General features: G+C 45.5%; 1 pseudogene; it reads right to left on the bottom strand.

The window, feature by feature from the left end:
- Window positions 1-15,478: 15,478 nt before the first annotated feature.
- LOC150008322 (mitotic spindle assembly checkpoint protein MAD2A pseudogene) lies at window positions 15,479-16,095 on the bottom strand (annotated as a pseudogene).
- Window positions 16,096-18,628: the final 2,533 nt, after the last annotated feature.

Here is an 18,628-nt window from a genome sequence, read left to right as displayed (position 1 = left end):
TAATGCTTATTAGGCCTGAGGTTGAGATTTTTCCATACTCATCTACCAGCTGCTGCAGGATAGGGACCCTGAGGCTCCGAGAGAAATGACTCACTGCTCATGAGAATTATTTCACAGACTCCAGGTGTTTGGGATGCGATTAGGATATCAAGACAGCGCATGTGCAGAGCTGCGTGTCTGGTACTCCACAGTGTGCTTCGTGTAGCCTGATGAGGAATGCACAGAGCTCCAGGGTTTGCAGTCCCACTGGGAGAGAAGACTCGTAGACCAGTCAGTAACTGGCAATAGAGTTATGGCTCTTGGCCTGCAGTAGGAACGCAAAGCCCTGCTAGAGGGAGAAAGGACTGGGTGTGAGATTCTTCTAGATGGTGGGTCTTAAACCAGCTAGGGAAGAGGTGGTTGGCAGAATGGGAAAAGACTGGAGGAGAACATGAAGGATGGATGACGGCATGACCAGTGTCTGAGGATAGTTTCATAGGGAAGCAGTGGGCACTGGGGTGGCAGGCAGAGCTGGCATGGACTCTGGGTAGAGTCCTAGTCTCCCTTTTTCTACACTGCCCAAAATGAACTCACTAGGGGCCTGGGATCCTGACAGAAGCTTCTGGGCTCTGCCTTCCAGCCCAGCGCGGCTCCAGTGCAGGCTCAGAATTCCAAGAGCAAAGGGCACTGATGTCCACTCATCCCTAGAGTCCAGGTGGGCACAGCATGGTGACCCCAGGAATGAAGAAGAGATGTGACAACACCCTTACAGATCCCTGTTACCAACAGCTCTGAGCTGAGCTTCTCCAGGTCCAAGCCACTGAGTGAACAACAGGGATTCAGGGAGGTATAAAACTCAGTTAAACTCACTACCTTGCAACCTAGGTAAGAAGGGAACCACACACATAGCGCTATGACTAAATGTCAGGAAGCTTCAGAGGAAGGAGGGAAAAGTGGACCTGGCATCAAATCACAGTCAAGGAGTGGAGGGGTCAAGGCCAAGCAGGGTCTCTGAGCAAGTGTTTCATTTATTCAATAAAGGATGAGGGGACAATGAACTCTGCTGGGTGCTGGGTGTACAGCAATGGGGGACACAGATAAGAGGCCAAATCTCATGAAACCTGAAGATGTACCAGTGGGAGACAGACCACAAACATGTACAGAGTAAGTCACTAATATGGTTTGAGGTGCTAAAAAGAAAATAGGACAGTGTGGTGGGATAAGGAATCATAGGGGAGGCGACAGTCGTCCTGGGTCACCAGGAAGCCCTGCTTGAGGAGTAGTCTTTTAGAGGAGACCCAGGGGTTGAGAAGGTGTCAGACTTCCAAGAGAGGTCTCCAGAAGTGATGGGTATATAGAAGGTATATGACATTATTATTTAATTAAAAAAAAGATTTCATTTATTTATTTTTAGAGATAGGGGAAGGGAGGGAGAAAGACAAGGAGAGAAACATCCATGCAAGAGAGAAATATCTATTGACTGCCTTGCATATGGTCCCCAATTGGAGTACCTACCCAGGCATGTACCCTGACTGGAATTGAACTGGTGACTTTTTGCTTTGTGGAATAATGCCCAACCAACTGAGCCACACTGGCCAGGGCAGGCATGTGGCATGTTTAGGAGGCAAGTCCAGTTTGCTGTGCACCTAGCACTGTTCTAAGAATTTCACATGCATGAATGCATTGATGCACAACTACACTAGGTGGGAGCAGAAACGTATTACAGGTCAGGAAACTGAGGCTTAGAGATGCTACTATGACTTCCAGGTCATAGCTGGAAATTAGTAAGGTTAGAGCACAAGCGTCACCCCCTGACTCCAGGGTCAGTTTACTACCTGCTTTGTCAACATGATCCTCAGCATAACCTCATCCATGAGCCAACTGAGATTGAGGGGTGAGCTTCACGCCCAAACCGAGCTCCACATCCAAGAAGGCCTGGCTTTCTAATATCCCTGTTCCAGGGGGCCCATTGGTCAAATTGCATCACAGGGTCTACACTAGTGACCTGTTTTTTCATCACTACATCTGTTAGCAGCTTGCAGCAACCAACCAATGACAGATGAGAGCACCTGTGACCAAGTATTTCACCTTAGACACAGCATCTGTCCTTCCTTGCCCCAGCCAGAACAGGCAGATAGAACTACAACCTTTAACATCAATGTCCTCAGAAATGTTTCCTGTCCATTCTTATGTATGATATAATAACTTATTTCCTCTGCCTCTCCCTTCTAGAACAAGATCTGGAATCAACCATTTCTTAGTTTGTCTGGGCTCCTGTCACAGAATGCCACAGACTGCGTTGCTTACAAAACACACATTTATTTCTCACAGTTCTGGTGGCTGGAAGTCCATGGTCAAGGTGCTGGCAGATCCAGTGTCTGGTGAGGGCTTACTTCCTGGCCTGCAGATGACTGTCTTCCCATGGTGTCCTTCCATGGCAGTGAGAGCAACATTATCTCTCTGGGGCCTCTTTTATCAGGACACTGATCCCAGTTATGGGGGCTCCACCCTCATGACCTAATCACCTCCAAAGGCCAACCTCCTGATACCATCACCTTGGGGGTTAGGCTTCAATACATAAATTTGGCAGAGACCCACACATTCAGTCCACAACACTTACATAAGTAGAAAGATCCCCTGGCATTATCCTGACTTAAAGCAAAAACTAAAGGCAGTGTTCCTACCCCACTCCCAAACAACAGCCCAGTATTTCTCCCCCAAATCAATTTCTTTGCTTTCTGATATGGATTGGTGAAGATTCAGGCAACTTTTATTTATTTGTTTTCTTAGATTTTGAGAGTATGTTTATAAAAGCTGGGGACAGGGAAACAAGTAAGGGCTTAGGGTAGAAGAAGCAACAGGAGGAAGTCTGGGCGGGGGTTGGGCTTTGGCTCTCTAGAAATGTTGCAGGAAAGAAAAGAAATAAGCCTGGGGCAGGGCTGCTTTGGCTCAGTGGAAAGTTAGAGAAAAGAAGGCATTGGAAACAGGTTCAGGGGGTTAGCCCTGAACAAGCTGCTGCTGCCCACTGCTCCCCTGTTTGCAAGTCTCGTGGGGTCCCTTAAGAGTTTAGAAGATGCTCACCTGAGAGGGAAGGAAGGTGTGAGTGTGCTCTTTGGAGGGACAGTGCTCCAGGCCACTTTTAAAAAAGAATACTTTCCCCATCATGTTCGTGTTATTGTCTTTCCTGATTTCAAAAGGTTAAGGAAGACTCCAGTGCTCTGTTCTCCTTTCTGCCTCCCTCCCTCCCCATAGCCCACCCTCTTTTGAATTCCAGGAGACCCTCCCAGACTCTCTCATCCTTCTCTCTGTTCATGATCCCAATCCTTTCACTTGAAATTCTCTTGTATGGCAAGCAGATGAATGGCCCTGGTTTTGAAGATGTTAAAAAAAAAAGGAAAGAAAAGAACCTCATAGAAGGTTCTCAAATGTCTTAAACTGTGTGATGTTTTGCTTGGACCTGTGGGAGTACAGGCCATTAAACCCTTCATCTTTTCTCACAAGTTCCCTCTGTAACAACAGATAATAATTTTGTGTGGTTTGCCTATTCCTGAGCAGAGTCTGTGCACAGCCTGGTCACCGGCTGTCAGCCTACATACATTGAAGACAGTGCCAGTTCTTTGCACTTACATGATCTGTTTTGTTAGTTTTTTCAGTATGCCATCTGGTAGACATTGCTTCTGGTGACAGCTGAAATGTCCCCAGGTGAGTGACAACTGTGAGCAGGATGGCACTTGCAGTGAGAAGTTGCCGGGTTATGAAAGTCTTTGTCAGGTTCCAGTGTTTTTGTTTTGTGTTTTAGGATCATGTTCTGTTTGCATCAAGAAACTGAGAGGTCCTCCCACCTGGTCAAGGCTCAACAGGCCGCAGCAGGTGTAGTTACCTGTGCAGGCAGAAGTCTTACAAGAGATAAGTCAATCACTTTACTGACAGTGGGACTCCAGAAAGCAACAGGGACTTCCAAATGGCACCCAGGACACAGAGATGCTGGGAGCTGAATATGATGAGGGGGAGACAAGTGCCTGTCACTCTCTGGACACACCCCTCTGCCTGTCCTCAAACCCACATTAGCCATCGAGGTAGACATTCTGGAATGGCAGAACCCAAGTCCCTGGTGGGGTGAGCCATGGCCATGAGACCAGTGAACTCCACCGTCTCAGTGCAAACCTTCTCACCACTGTCCCAAGTACTTGGCCTAATGTCCTACCTTCCCAGTTTACCCACTTGTTGCCATGGTATCTTCTGCCTGCCTGGTAAGTCATCCTATTCCTCCAAAATTCCTTCTCTTCAAGACTTGAAGAACAAACTCAAAGAATGTCACTAAGATCCCTCCCAGTCTGCCTTGCTGACCTGCTCCGAGTTAGGCCACTTTTACTTCCACGTATCACAGTCATTTATTCAGCCAATATTTCCTGAGTACCATCCTAGTGCAGGTCTTGGGTGGTACCAAGAATACCAACGTCAGCCAAAAAAGGACAATGTATCAGATTCCTATGGCGACTGTAACATATTACCATGAACCCAGTGGCTTAAAACAACATATTTATTACCTCACATTTCTGAAGGACAGAAGTCCTAAATCCATGTGTGGGTAGGGTGGGTTCTTTCTGGAGGCTCTGATTTAGGTGACAGCCAATAATCCTTGGCCATCCCTTAGCTAGTGGTTGTATGCCTGCAAGGCTTTTGTCTTCACATGGCCTTCTCTGGGGAAGATCTCCCTCTTCTTCCTCTTACAGGGACACAGACTATTGGATTTAGCACCCACCTAAATCCAGGAGGATCTCATCCTGAGCTTATCTTGAATTTAATTACATTTGCAAAGACCCTATTTCCAAATAGGGTCATCTTCACAGATAATAGAGTTTAGGACTTGGACATATCTTTTGGGGGAACACAAGTCAACCCCCTATAAGCAGAATATTATTTCTGTTCTCATGCAGGTTCCTGGGGATTAGGAGTTACGAGTGTCTGTCATGTTACCCTCATCATACTTGCTCCCCTGCTGGAGGAATATTTCCTTCTGTTCTCATCCATCCTTAAAGGCACGATTCAAGGAGACTTGCCTCTTGTGTCATTTCCTTCCTCGTCTTTCATAGTCAGAGTGCACTAGGGTTACCTGTCTGGGACTTCACTCCTGTGACCTGCTTGCAGAAAACTGGTATGTATCTGTGGTCGTCGGCAGCCGTCCGTCTCGAGAGACGATGGTGTAGCTTCTTAAGAGTCTATCTGCACCGCCGAAAATGGCTGTGCAGTCCGACTCGGGAGTGACAAGGTATCTGTCTCCTCCCGTGTTGAATCGACATCTTGCGATGACGCTGGAGTGTCCTCTCCAGTAAAGCTGAAGCTACAGAGCCTGGGCAGGGTGATATGGAGGGTCTGCTGTTGCCCATGCAGCAGACCCCCCCTCTCTTCGCAGCTGAAGGGTCCAAGGGAAAGACGGAGTCAATACAGCTTGGCTTCAGGTGCGCCGCAGGAGTTGCCGGTGTTGACTACAATGTCAAACCGCCTTAGGGACTCCGGCTCCGGATTTTCTGTCAGGGTTTACTCCCTTAGCCTTTCCCCTGAAGAGGTATGCCGCAAGGCAGCGGAGGTTTTTTGGAGTCAGAGTTTTCCTTCTCTGATGTGCCCTGACTGGAAGATCGAACCAGCAACACTTAGCTCGCAGGCCGACGCTCAATCCACTGAGCCAAACCAGCCAGGGGCTTGTATCTGTGGTACAGCATCCTATAGATGGTGTATACTCAGTAAATGCCAAATGGAACAGGGAATCTGTTTTTTTTTTTGAAAAAAAATCTAAAAATGCAGTTTAGATGTTGGTTAAAAACAGTTGCATGAATGATACTATTAACTATCTTAGCCCTGCATGCAATAATTTGTTACTAAGTAACATATCATGTTTCCCTTTTTAGAGCTAATATATCTTTGCTCTTAAGTACAGTTATTCAACTCTGTCCATTAAAAAGTCATGAATATAATGCATTTTAAGTATTTCTTTTTTATCCAGACTTACAATGCTGATGAAGAAAACCCCCAGAGGGAATATATATGAGAATATATTTTGGTTCATGGTTCTCCCTGCCTCATTTTTATTTATTGAAGTAACCATCTGTAGGTGTAATGACCCACATGCTATCACCATGGGTAAACATACGCAGCAGTTTATCTCATAATTTCTTCTATTGAGAAAGTTTCCTGCAGTCTTGTAAGCTTTATTTGTTGCTATAAATTTTACTGAAGCATTTGTTGCTTATTTCATGGATTACTAACTCCTCGGCCTTGGTTAGGATGGTTTATGTGCTTCTCTCTGGAGAAACAGAGAAAGGTCTCCCTTACACCCATTTGTCCATAAGACAGTGACACTATATGTTCTGTACATGTCACCTATCTGTCCCTGAGACAAACAGAAGGGAATCCAGAGCTCATATCATTGCTGTGTATGGAAGAGAATGAAGCTTATTATATTTGGTTTTAAAAAGAGATGCATATTTCCTTTCAATTGTTACTAAATGCACGTAGTACAACATACTTGTTATTCAATTGTCATCTCTCCTTCTGGAGATATTCTACCTCTCACAGATAAATTGGTGACACAACAACACACAGTTTTGAACTCTGCTATACTGTCTAACATAAGTATAGAATGGCACATCGACTTCTGTATCTGTCTAAGTCTCTTAGCAGGAATATCCTAACATTTATTTAACAGCTACATACTGAAGAACACTTAGTTTTTAATCTTTTGTTCATACAGACATTGTTCTGTCCTGAATGTCTTTGTAGGTAGACCATCTCATATATGTCTGAGCATTTCTGTAGAATAGATTTCTGAGAGATGAATTTACTGGGTCAAATTGATGTGAACCTCATATTTTTAATCATGCTGCTAAATTATTCTCTGAAGAATTTGTACCAGTTGATGCTTTTGCCAGAAAAGAATGACACTGCCTGTATTCCTGTTACAGAAACAGGGGAGTCCAAAAATCCCCAGAGTTTGCTGCTGGGGGATGGGGAGAAGTAAGCAGCTTTTCAAATGCTTCCACATGCCTGAGGCTGGTGACTACTGTCTTTCTTATGCAAAATGGCTTTAATGCATCCAAAGCCTCAGGCAGATGGGAGGAGTCTTGAACCAGGGGACGGTATGGAAAGCACACAGAGCCTACGTAAGGTTCTGTGAATGGTCAGAACTGTTTGCAACGCCCACTGCGTCAGATGACGCAGTCAGGGATATATAAGCAGCTGCAGACATTTTAGCTCAGACTCTCTCTGGCTCTCGCTCGTGCTCTGAGACTCTCTCAGACTCTTGCTCAGACTCTCTCAGACTCTTGCTCAGACTCTCTCTGGCTCTCGCTCGTGCTCTCACTCTGACTCTCTCTCGCTCTCGGACTCAGGCTCTCACTCGCGCTCTGGCTCTGGCGCTCTGACTCTCTCTCTGGCACGCTCGCGCGCTCGCTCTCGCTCTCTCGCTCTCTCGTGTGCTCCCTCCACGTGGCTTGGTGAAGGGGCCTTCTCCATGTGGCTTGGAGAAGGGGTCTCCAGGCTGCTTTAAGAGGCTCTCGCCATGCGGTTTTGAGAAGGAAAGGAGATCCGCGCAGTTTGCAGAAAGAAGGCAGTTTGCAAGGAGGCTGAGAATCCAGGTGGTTCTGCATTGAGAGCTGGAGGGCACCACAGCACAGAAAGGACCTCCCCAATCAGATTGAATGATTGGCAGCTGCTGGTAAAGCTGAACTGTGTTGGGAAAGTAGGGAAACGGTTTCTCTGACTTCCCTAAAACTAGCCTGGTTTGGAAGGGGGGGAGGCAAGGATATGTGTTTGTGGGTGTTTTAAAGAGCATAAGACTTAACAACGGAAATCCGCAAATAACTAAATCTATATAACTGTTAAATAAATAATTCGTTTTCTTTTCACCAAACTCTGGTATTGAGAGTTATAATTTTGGCGGCGGGCAATCGGGCCCCTAACTAAAGAGCCCGTGGGTTTGTTTTCAACTGGAGCATCCCAGGGGTTCTGTAACACCATGATTGTGTGAGCCAATTTATTAAAATAACTCTCTCTCTTTTTCTCATCCTCTCTTTTTATAGATATATAGGTATATAAAGATATAGATGTATAGAGATAGATGTAGAGCTATAGATAGGTAGAGGGGTGAATAGATAGATAAATATATGAATGATGGATATATAGGTAGATAGATCCATCTACATATATTGAAGTGTATATATATATCCTGGCCCTGGCTGGTTTGGCTCAGTGGATTGAGCGTCGGCCTGCGAGCTAAGTGTCGCTGGTTCGATCTTCCAGTCAGGGCACATCAGAGAAGGAAAACTCTGACTCCAAAAAACCTCCGCTGCCTTGCGGCATACCTCTTCAGGGGAAAGGCTAGGGGAGTAAACCCCGACAGAAAATCCGGAGCCGGAGTCCCTAAGGCGGTTCGACGTTGTAGTCAACACCGGCAACTCCTGCGGCGCACCTGAAGCCAAGCTGTATTGACTCCGTCTTTCCCTTGGACCCTTCAGCTGCGAAGAGAGGGGGGGTCTGCTGCATGGGCAACAGCAGACCCTCCATATCACCCTGCCCAGGCTCTGTAGCTTCAGCTTCACTGGAGAGGACACTCCAGCGTCATCGCAAGATGTCGATTCAACACGGGAGGAGACAGATACCGTGTCACTCCCGAGTTGGACTGCACAGCCATTCTCGGCGGTGCAGATAGACTCTTAAGAAGCTACACCATCGTCTCTCGAGACGGACGGCTGCCAACGAGAACGAGATATATATATCCTATTGGCTCTGTTTCTCCAGAGAACCCAAACTAATGTGTTACCCAATAAAGTGACCTTCTCTTTTGTCCCATGAAGAGGTAGCATTCATGCCCCTCCCCTGGGTGTTCACCTACTTTGATCAACAATTGTGAGATAGGTCAAAGCCATGCTGTGCCATCTTCCTGGACACCTCTCTGGATGCTACCTGGCTCTCTCCCTCACCCCATCAGGTCTTTAAACAAATTTCAACCTCTCAAGAGGGCTTCACTCACCCCCATTTAAAACTATAACCCTCCACCTGTGCTCTTTAACTCCCTTGCCTGCTTTCTTTATCTTCAACGAATTTATCACAGTCTTAGAGGCTATTTTTTTATTTACTTACCTTCTGCCTAGGTCCTCTGACTAAAATGTTTCCTCCATGGGAATAAGTTATTTGGGGTTCACTCTGTTTGGTGCTGTATCATAAGCAGTTAGAACAGTGCCCACACACCGTAGGTGCTCAACTCATATTACAGAAGGGTAAACAAGTGAAGGAATGCACAAACCTCACCAAAGAGAACTGTAAATCAAGATTTCAGTGACACACAATTTTTTCTCTATCAGAGTGACAAAAACCTAACCATTTGGTAGTACACCTTGCTGGCGATCATGTGGGGATGTTACAGAAACAGGGGAGTCCAAAAATCCCCAGAGTTTGCTGCTGGGGGATGGGGAGAAGTAAGCAGCTTTTCAAATGCTTCCACATGCTTGAGGCTGGTGGCTACTGTCTTTCTTATGCAAATGGCTTTAATGCATCCAAAGCCTCAGGCAGATGGGAGGAGTCTTGAACCAGGGGACGGTATGGAAAGCACACAGAGCCTTCGTAAGGTTCTGTGAATGGTCAGAACTGTTTGCAACGCCCACTGCGTCAGATGACGCAGTCAGGGATATATAAGCAGCTGCAGGCATTTTAGCTGGGACTCTCTCTCAGACTCTCTCAGACTCTCTCTCTGGCTCTCGCTCGTGCTCTCTCTCTGAGACTCTCGCTCTGAGACTCTCTCAAGCTCTCGTTCGGGCTCTGGCTCTCACTGGCACTCTGGCTCTCGCTCTGGCGCTCTGACTCGGGCTCTCACTCTAGCTCTCGGGCTCTCTCGCTCTCGTGTGCTCCCTCCACGTGGCTTGGTGAAGGGGCCTTCTCCATGTGGCTTGGAGAAGGGGTCTCCAGGCTGCTTTAAGAGGCTCTCGCCATGCAGTTTTGAGAAGGAGAGAAGATCCATGCGGTTTGCAGGAAGAAGGCAGTTTGCAAGGAGGCTGAGAATCCAGGCGGTCCTGCATTGAGAGCTGGAGGGCACCACAGCACAGAAAGGACCTCCCCAATCAGATTGAATGATTGGCAGCTGCTGGTAAAGCTGAACTGTGTTTGGAAAGCAGGGAAACGGTTTCTCTGACTTTCCTAAAACTAGCCTGGTTTGGAAGGGGGGAGGCAAGGATATGTGTTTGTGGGTATTTTAAAGAGCATAAGACTTAACAACAGAAATCCGCAAATAACTAAATCTATATAACTGTTAAATAAACAATTCTTTTTCTTTTCACCAAACTCTGGTATTGAGAGTTATAATTTTGGCGGCGGGCAATCGGGCCCCTAACTAAAGAGCCCATGGGTTTGTTTTCAACTGGAGCAGCCCAGGGGTTCTGTAACAATGGGATATAACAAGCTTGAAATTTTCAGGACAGGCCAGCAGGCTGGAGGCCCAGGAAAGAGCTGATATTCTAGCTCAAGTATAAAGGTGGTCTGGAGGCAGAATTCCTTCTTCCCCTGGGGATCTCAGTCTTTGTTTTCTTAAGGTCTTCAAATGATTGAGTGAGGCCTACCCATATTATGAAGGGTAATCTGCTTTATTGTCCCTGGCTGGTTTGGCTCAGTGGATTGAGCGTCGGCTTGTGAGCTAAGTGTCGCTGGTTCGATCTTCCAGTCAGGGTACATCAGAGAAGGAAAACTCTGACTCCAAAAAACCTCCGCTGCCTTGCGGCATACCTCTTCAGGGGAAAGGCTAGGGGAGTAAACCCCGACAGAAAATCCGGAGCCGGAGTCCCTAAGGCGGTTCGACGTTGTAGTCAACACCGGCAACTCCTGCGGCGCACCTGAAACCAAGCTGTATTGACTCCGTCTTTCCCTTGGACCCTTCAGCTGCGAAGAGAGGGGGGGTCTGCTGCATGGGCAACAGCAGACCCTCCATATCACCCTGCCCAGGCTCTGTAGCTTCAGCTTCACTGGAGAGGACACTCCAGCGTCATCGCAAGATGTCGATTCAACACGGGAGGAGACAGATACCGTGTCACTCCCGAGTTGGACTGCACAGCCATTCTCAGCGGTGCAGATAGACTCTTAAGAAGCTACACCATCGTCTCTCGAGACGGACGGCTGCCAACGAGAACGAGATATATATATCCTATTGGCTCTGTTTCTCCAGAGAACCCAAACTAATGTGTTACCCAATAAAGTGACCTTCTCTTTTGTCCCATGAAGAGGTAGCATTCATGCCCCTCCCCTGGGTGTTCACCTACTTTGATCAACAATTGTGAGATAGGTCAAAGCCATGCTGTGCCATCTTCCTGGACACCTCTCTGGATGCTACCTGGCTCTCTCCCTCACCCCATCAGGTCTTTAAACAAATTTCAACCTCTCAAGAGGGCTTCACTCACCCCCATTTAAAACTATAACCCTCCACCTGTGCTCTTTAACTCCCTTGCCTGCTTTCTTTATCTTCAACGAATTTATCACAGTCTTAGAGGCTATTTTTTTATTTACTTACCTTCTGCCTAGGTCCTCTGACTAAAATGTTTCCTCCATGGGAATAAGTTATTTGGGGTTCACTCTGTTTGGTGCTGTATCATAAGCAGTTAGAACAGTGCCCACACACCGTAGGTGCTCAACTCATATTACAGAAGGGTAAACAAGTGAAGGAATGCACAAACCTCACCAAAGAGAACTGTAAATCAAGATTTCAGTGACACACAATTTTTTCTCTATCAGAGTGACAAAAACCTAACCATTTGGTAGTACACCTTGCTGGCGATCATGTGGGGATGTTACAGAAACAGGGGAGTCCAAAAATCCCCAGAGTTTGCTGCTGGGGGATGGGGAGAAGTAAGCAGCTTTTCAAATGCTTCCACATGCTTGAGGCTGGTGGCTACTGTCTTTCTTATGCAAATGGCTTTAATGCATCCAAAGCCTCAGGCAGATGGGAGGAGTCTTGAACCAGGGGACGGTATGGAAAGCACACAGAGCCTTCGTAAGGTTCTGTGAATGGTCAGAACTGTTTGCAACGCCCACTGCGTCAGATGACGCAGTCAGGGATATATAAGCAGCTGCAGGCATTTTAGCTGGGACTCTCTCTCAGACTCTCTCAGACTCTCTCTCTGGCTCTCGCTCGTGCTCTCTCTCTGAGACTCTCGCTCTGAGACTCTCTCAAGCTCTCGTTCGGGCTCTGGCTCTCACTGGCACTCTGGCTCTCGCTCTGGCGCTCTGACTCGGGCTCTCACTCTAGCTCTCGGGCTCTCTCGCTCTCGTGTGCTCCCTCCACGTGGCTTGGTGAAGGGGCCTTCTCCATGTGGCTTGGAGAAGGGGTCTCCAGGCTGCTTTAAGAGGCTCTCGCCATGCAGTTTTGAGAAGGAGAGAAGATCCATGCGGTTTGCAGGAAGAAGGCAGTTTGCAAGGAGGCTGAGAATCCAGGCGGTCCTGCATTGAGAGCTGGAGGGCACCACAGCACAGAAAGGACCTCCCCAATCAGATTGAATGATTGGCAGCTGCTGGTAAAGCTGAACTGTGTTTGGAAAGCAGGGAAACGGTTTCTCTGACTTTCCTAAAACTAGCCTGGTTTGGAAGGGGGGAGGCAAGGATATGTGTTTGTGGGTATTTTAAAGAGCATAAGACTTAACAACAGAAATCCGCAAATAACTAAATCTATATAACTGTTAAATAAACAATTCTTTTTCTTTTCACCAAACTCTGGTATTGAGAGTTATAATTTTGGCGGCGGGCAATCGGGCCCCTAACTAAAGAGCCCATGGGTTTGTTTTCAACTGGAGCAGCCCAGGGGTTCTGTAACAATGGGATATAACAAGCTTGAAATTTTCAGGACAGGCCAGCAGGCTGGAGGCCCAGGAAAGAGCTGATATTCTAGCTCAAGTATAAAGGTGGTCTGGAGGCAGAATTCCTTCTTCCCCTGGGGATCTCAGTCTTTGTTTTCTTAAGGTCTTCAAATGATTGAGTGAGGCCTACCCATATTATGAAGGGTAATCTGCTTTATTGTCCCTGGCTGGTTTGGCTCAGTGGATTGAGCGTCGGCCTGTGAGCTAAGTGTCGCTGGTTCGATCTTCCAGTCAGGGTACATCAGAGAAGGAAAACTCTGACTCCAAAAAACCTCCGCTGCCTTGCGGCATACCTCTTCAGGGGAAAGGCTAGGGGAGTAAACCCCGACAGAAAATCCGGAGCCGGAGTCTCTAAGGAGGTTTGACGTTGTAGTCAACACCGGCAACTCCTGCGGCGCACCTGAAGCCAAGCTGTATTGACTCCGTCTTTCCCTTGGACCCTTCAGCTGCGAAGAGAGGGGGGGTCTGCTGCATGGGCAACAGCAGACCCTCCATATCACCCTGCCCAGGCTCTGTAGCTTCAGCTTCACTGGAGAGGACACTCCAGCGTCATCGCAAGATGTCGATTCAACACGGGAGGAGACAGATACCGTGTCACTCCTGAGTCGGACTGCACAGCCATTCTCAGCGGTGCAGATAGACTCTTAAGAAGCTACACCATCGTCTCTCGAGATGGACGGCTGCTGACGAATCTGCTTTATCTAAAGCTCACTGATTTATAGCTTAATATCACCTAAAAATATGTTCATAGCAACATCAAGATGGATATTTGACCAAATATCTGAGTATCGGGGTCTAGCCAAATTGACACATAAAATGGACTAGCACAGATAATACTGTTGCCATCATCTTTGGAAAATACAGTCTTCCACATCACGTTGAAGGAGAACAGAAAGGCCAAAAGTGGTGTGAGTGGGGAGGAGCATGATAGGAAAAAAGGTTAGAGAGGTCATAGGGACCAGATGCATGGCCTCAGAGCCACAGGACTTTGGCTTTGACTCTGCAATGGAAAACCAATGTGGGACTACATTTTAAAGGGGTTACTCTGAAAGTCCTCTGGAGAACAGTAAAAGGGAACAAGTATGGAAACAGGGAACTCAGTTAGGAATTGCAATAATCCAAGAAAAAGTGATGGTGGGGAGAAGTGGGTAAGATTCTGGATTCTTTCAGAGGACAGAGCCAATAGGATGTGTTGCTATATTAGACATGGGGGAGAGAGAAAGAGAAGAAACAGGATGATTTCAAGTTTGGGGAGAAAAGTGGAAGGACAGAGTCAAGAATCTTTTTATATGTTTTAAAGCCATTTTTTTGTTCTGTAAAATCTCTTACTATTACTGTGTCCTTTTTCTCTCTTATGCTGGCTGTTTTTTAAAGATTTATGGAGATTATTACATGTTAAGAAGATAAGCTCTTGTTTGTGGAATAAGTTGTAAATATCTTTCCTAGTTCTCCATTTGCTTCATAACTTTGGATAATTTATTTTTCTACTGCTTAGAATTTATTTTGTTTCCTGCAATCTAATTTATTTATGTCTTTTATGGCTTCTGGGTTGAGGTTCTTTTGTATTTTTATGAGGATGAACAAGATATGATGACAATTCCTTTGCATAAAAAGAGTTTTTTTCCAGTAGGCTTGGAAAATGGAATTTGTGTAAGCCAGGATTTAGGAGAAATAAAGATTTTTAATTTACAATTTTATGAACATAATTTAAATAACTATCTTTACCACTTCCTTTGAAGCCCCATAAACAGAATAACTCTATGTTAAGATCAACTTAATTGAGTTTTTATTCCTAGCTTAACCCTTTATTATCACCTCTGATAGTGATTTTGGCAAATAAATGAAGCAGGCTAAGGAGAGGCTGAATGACAGAGAAGGTAATCTAGAAATGTTTGGTTAGTGCTTGAATATCTAGGTTGAAAATATTTCTCTCTTCATTTTATGATTCTTAATGGTCTAACATTTCGCTTCCATAATAATTGATTAAACTGTAGTCAATTATAATTAACATAAAATACCCAATGATAAATGTTTATGAATTCAGTTTTATAAGACAAACAAAGTGTTAATTTGGGAATGCGTACTTCTTTTTTTTTAACATACACACTTGACTTTATTGTCATTGTCACCTAAAGCTTGACTTCATAAAACACAAAAAGGCATCTTTAAAAATTCTCTATCATCAAAATTTAAACTGTAGAAATAACGATAGCTTTGTAAGTGTAAATTATATACATTAAATCAAATAATTGGAGATTTCATTCAATATGGAAACTATACAAATGAAATAAAGGGCAAAAGGACCTAATGCAACTTGACCAAAAGGTCTGATTACAAAGGCATCTAGCTCTATAGCAAAAGTTTTCCCATCTCATTACAACCTTCAAAGAAAATGACGTGACAGTGCTCATGTCACCTTTAAGACAGTATACAAAAAATTACGTGAGCTCTACAGAAAGTCAAACAGGTACCAGAACATGCGACAATTACGCACAGTTCAGTAAAGTATCATGTTAAAATTTCCCCAACTAAACAGCAATGAAATACATCACGAGCTGTAGTCGACCTGGCTCAGGAAACACACATGAGAATTAGGTTTTGTCCCTGGCTCCCCTTCAGTCAAGGACAGGGACTTCGTAGGCCACCACGCTGTTTACTTTGTGGATTGTAGTAGTGAAGGACCGCAGACGGACCTGCTCAGAACTGATGATGAACTGTGGTTCTGACTCCTCCCACTTTTCGGGAACGACCAAATCTTTGTCTGTGTAGATCAGCAGGTCAAACGAGCAAGAAACTTCCAGCAGGGGCAGAAACGTCACCATGGCTGTGATCTGCCTGATCACTGAGCGGATTTCATCCTGGATGGCTTTCTGAGATTTTTCTCTGGGTGTACTGTCATCTTTGGCAGTTTTGTCACACTTGATATCAAACTGCCATCTTTCAAGGACCTCGCTACTCTCAATATTTGAGATGACGACCACCAGTTTCTGAACTGAACACTTGTATAACCAGTCTTTTAGTTGTTCCACCACATTGTTTAGGTATTTCGTGAGCTCAGGATCAGTAGTGACGAACAAGGTGAGTCTGTATTTCTGCACGCGAGTAAATTCTCGGAAGGATAGATGCCACGCTGGTATAAGATGCTGTTGATGCCAAACGAGAAGAACTCAGCCACGATTTCAGCGCAGCCGCGCAGGGTGATGCCCTGCTCCTGGGAAAGCTGCCGCGCCATGGTCAGACCCATGGCCGAGGTGCGCGCCCCCAGCACTCGGGGACCGCAGGCCACTCGTTTCAAAAGTAACGACGCCATTCCGGGAATGCGTATTTCTTAAAAACACATGTATAGTCTTTTACCTTTGCAGAATCAAACATTATTTACATAGTAATTGCTGAATGCTCTCCGGTTTTGAAATGTATAACAAGATCTGTACTTTTTCTATCAGTGTGATAAGAATTAAGCTCAACTTTTATTCTCAATATGTTAAAATAAGAATTTCTATTAAAAACACTTAAGACACATAATAATAAGTGTTGGAGGTAAAGAAATGCCTCTTTCACCTTATTAACTATTCTAATTGAAAATTACAGTTTAGAGTTTAATGAATAAGAAATATATGCTTTTCTGAACCATATTCTTCGTAACTGTTCTCAACACTACATTTCACAGTCTGTCTCGGTCATTCTCCTGGGTGCGCGGACTCTTCCTGCTTTTTCAACAATAGGGTTATCATCGTGGCTGCTCAGGGTCCACTCCTGTTTTCTTCTGGACTGACCTCTTGCGGGGAGACTAGGTTCCCAAGGACCATGCCTTCCACTTGGCTATCCCTGGCTCTTCTGGCTGCTGCTTTCATGAAGCCAGCTGCCACATTGTGAGCTGCCCACTGGAAAGGTCCAGGTGGCAAGGACCTGAAGACAGCCTCTGATCAACAGCCCACAAGAAAATGAATCCTGCCAACAGTCAACTGACACCTTGACTACAGCCTTTGGGAGACTCTGATCCAGAGGACTGAACTCAGCTGCACCTAGATTCCTGGCCCCGAATGCCATCCCCCCTTAAATAAAACTGGGAGATAATAAATTTTGTGACTTTAAGTAGTTAGCTCTTGGGGTAATTGAGTAGGTAGCAATATGTAACTAAAACACCTCCCCCACCCAGTGAATGGCCACGCTTCCTTTCACAGGATGGCTGTCTTTGTGCCCTGAGGCAAGTAAGGACATCCTTACTTTGGGAGTGTTGGGTCTGAGACTTGGTTAGGTGTGACTCCCTGTCATCCCAGTACCTAGGCTCAGTGGGTTGGGATGTTCATTGCAGTGAAGTTGACTGTTTAGTTGTCTGTCCCCAGGGCCATGGGCCTCATGAATGGGGTCTCTTCCCTTCTGTTGCTTATTCTACTCCCTTCTCTCCACTGATCTAAATACTAAAATATAGATATTGGCTTAGTTAAGAAAACACTGCCACTGTGTTCTGGTGTAACAGTCACAGCAGAGCTTCCCAGAAGGGTAGCTGGGTGTATGAAAAGTCTGGAGAATACAACCCCCAGAATACCCTCTGTTGGGTTGTTGTGGTTTCGGACGCTGAAATAAATCCGGCAGGCAGGATGATTGGCCAGTAACGAACGGAGGGCTGTGGCTCGCTCAGACCATCAGCGGAGAGCGGGAAGCCTCATCCTCCTTTTATTAGGGTTTCAAAAGTTACTAAAAATAGAACAGGGGGTATGAGCTTTACAGCCAACAACAGGAGAATTTTACAAGTGATAGTATCATTGATATGTCTAGCACCTATCAGGGAAGCAAGGCAGACACTCTAATCTTCAAAGCCAGCTCCATATCAAGACTTCATTAACAAGGAAGCAAGGAAGATCCACTAATCCTCAAGGCCAGCTCCATATCAAGACTTCATTAATAAGGAAGCAGATGGAGTACACAACAGAACCTGTTTTACCCAGGATTCCACGACTCAGTGGCCTCGACAGCCTAAAGCCGAAGGCGGAGACGAGAGTTGCTCATCGTCTCCTGAGTCATGGGATGTCACCTGGGTGGTGGGGCATGAGAATGCCCCTACCCAGAGATCTGTCTTCCTGCAACATCTCTCCCTTTTTGTTTTACAGACGTCTTATGGAGCATGACTGAGGAGATAGCAGACTTAACTTTCTGTCTTTTCTTATAGCGCAAAAACACAATAACAATTACTAAAATGAAAATAAGGAATAAAGAAATTGTTCCAACATGAGTTCCAATGAACCCATTAATATAGGGAACAGGATCCATTTTATCAATTCCACTCATAACATCTTCAAAAATACTTTGACCAGATAATTGTTCTAAATGTTTCTCAAAAGTAGTATGAATTTTAGTTTGTAAGGTAATAATATGCTGGGTTAGATTATCATGATTTAACAAATGCTTACGAACCCGTTCCCAAGGGAATTCAGTTTCATTATAAGGAACAGGAGTAATACAATAAGAAGATTGGTTCCAATCACATTTTAACAATAACTGTCTTTTAACACTTTGTAGTTGATCACCTACTAAAACAACTGCTTGGTTTAAATCAGCTAACTCAGACTGCATTTCAGCATCAATTTGGCGTTGAGCAGTCCATAATTGTTCAGAATTCTGATGCCAAGTCCTTACAAAATCCGCAGTCTGCACAGACTGATGAAGAGCAACACCAGCAGTCGCAGCGGTAGCGGTGACAGCAATTAGTCCCATGATGACTGCAATAAGGAGGCCGATAAAGCGCTTGCTCCGGCGAAGCAGTCGTT

The sequence above is a fragment of the Furipterus horrens genome, unplaced genomic scaffold (genome assembly GCF_987537825.1).
Source record: "Furipterus horrens unplaced genomic scaffold, mFurHor1.1.pri manual_scaffold_5, whole genome shotgun sequence".
Taxonomy (NCBI): Eukaryota; Metazoa; Chordata; class Mammalia; order Chiroptera; family Furipteridae; genus Furipterus; species Furipterus horrens.
Note: the sequence above shows the minus strand (reverse complement) of the source record. Positions and strands in the feature narration are given on the sequence as shown.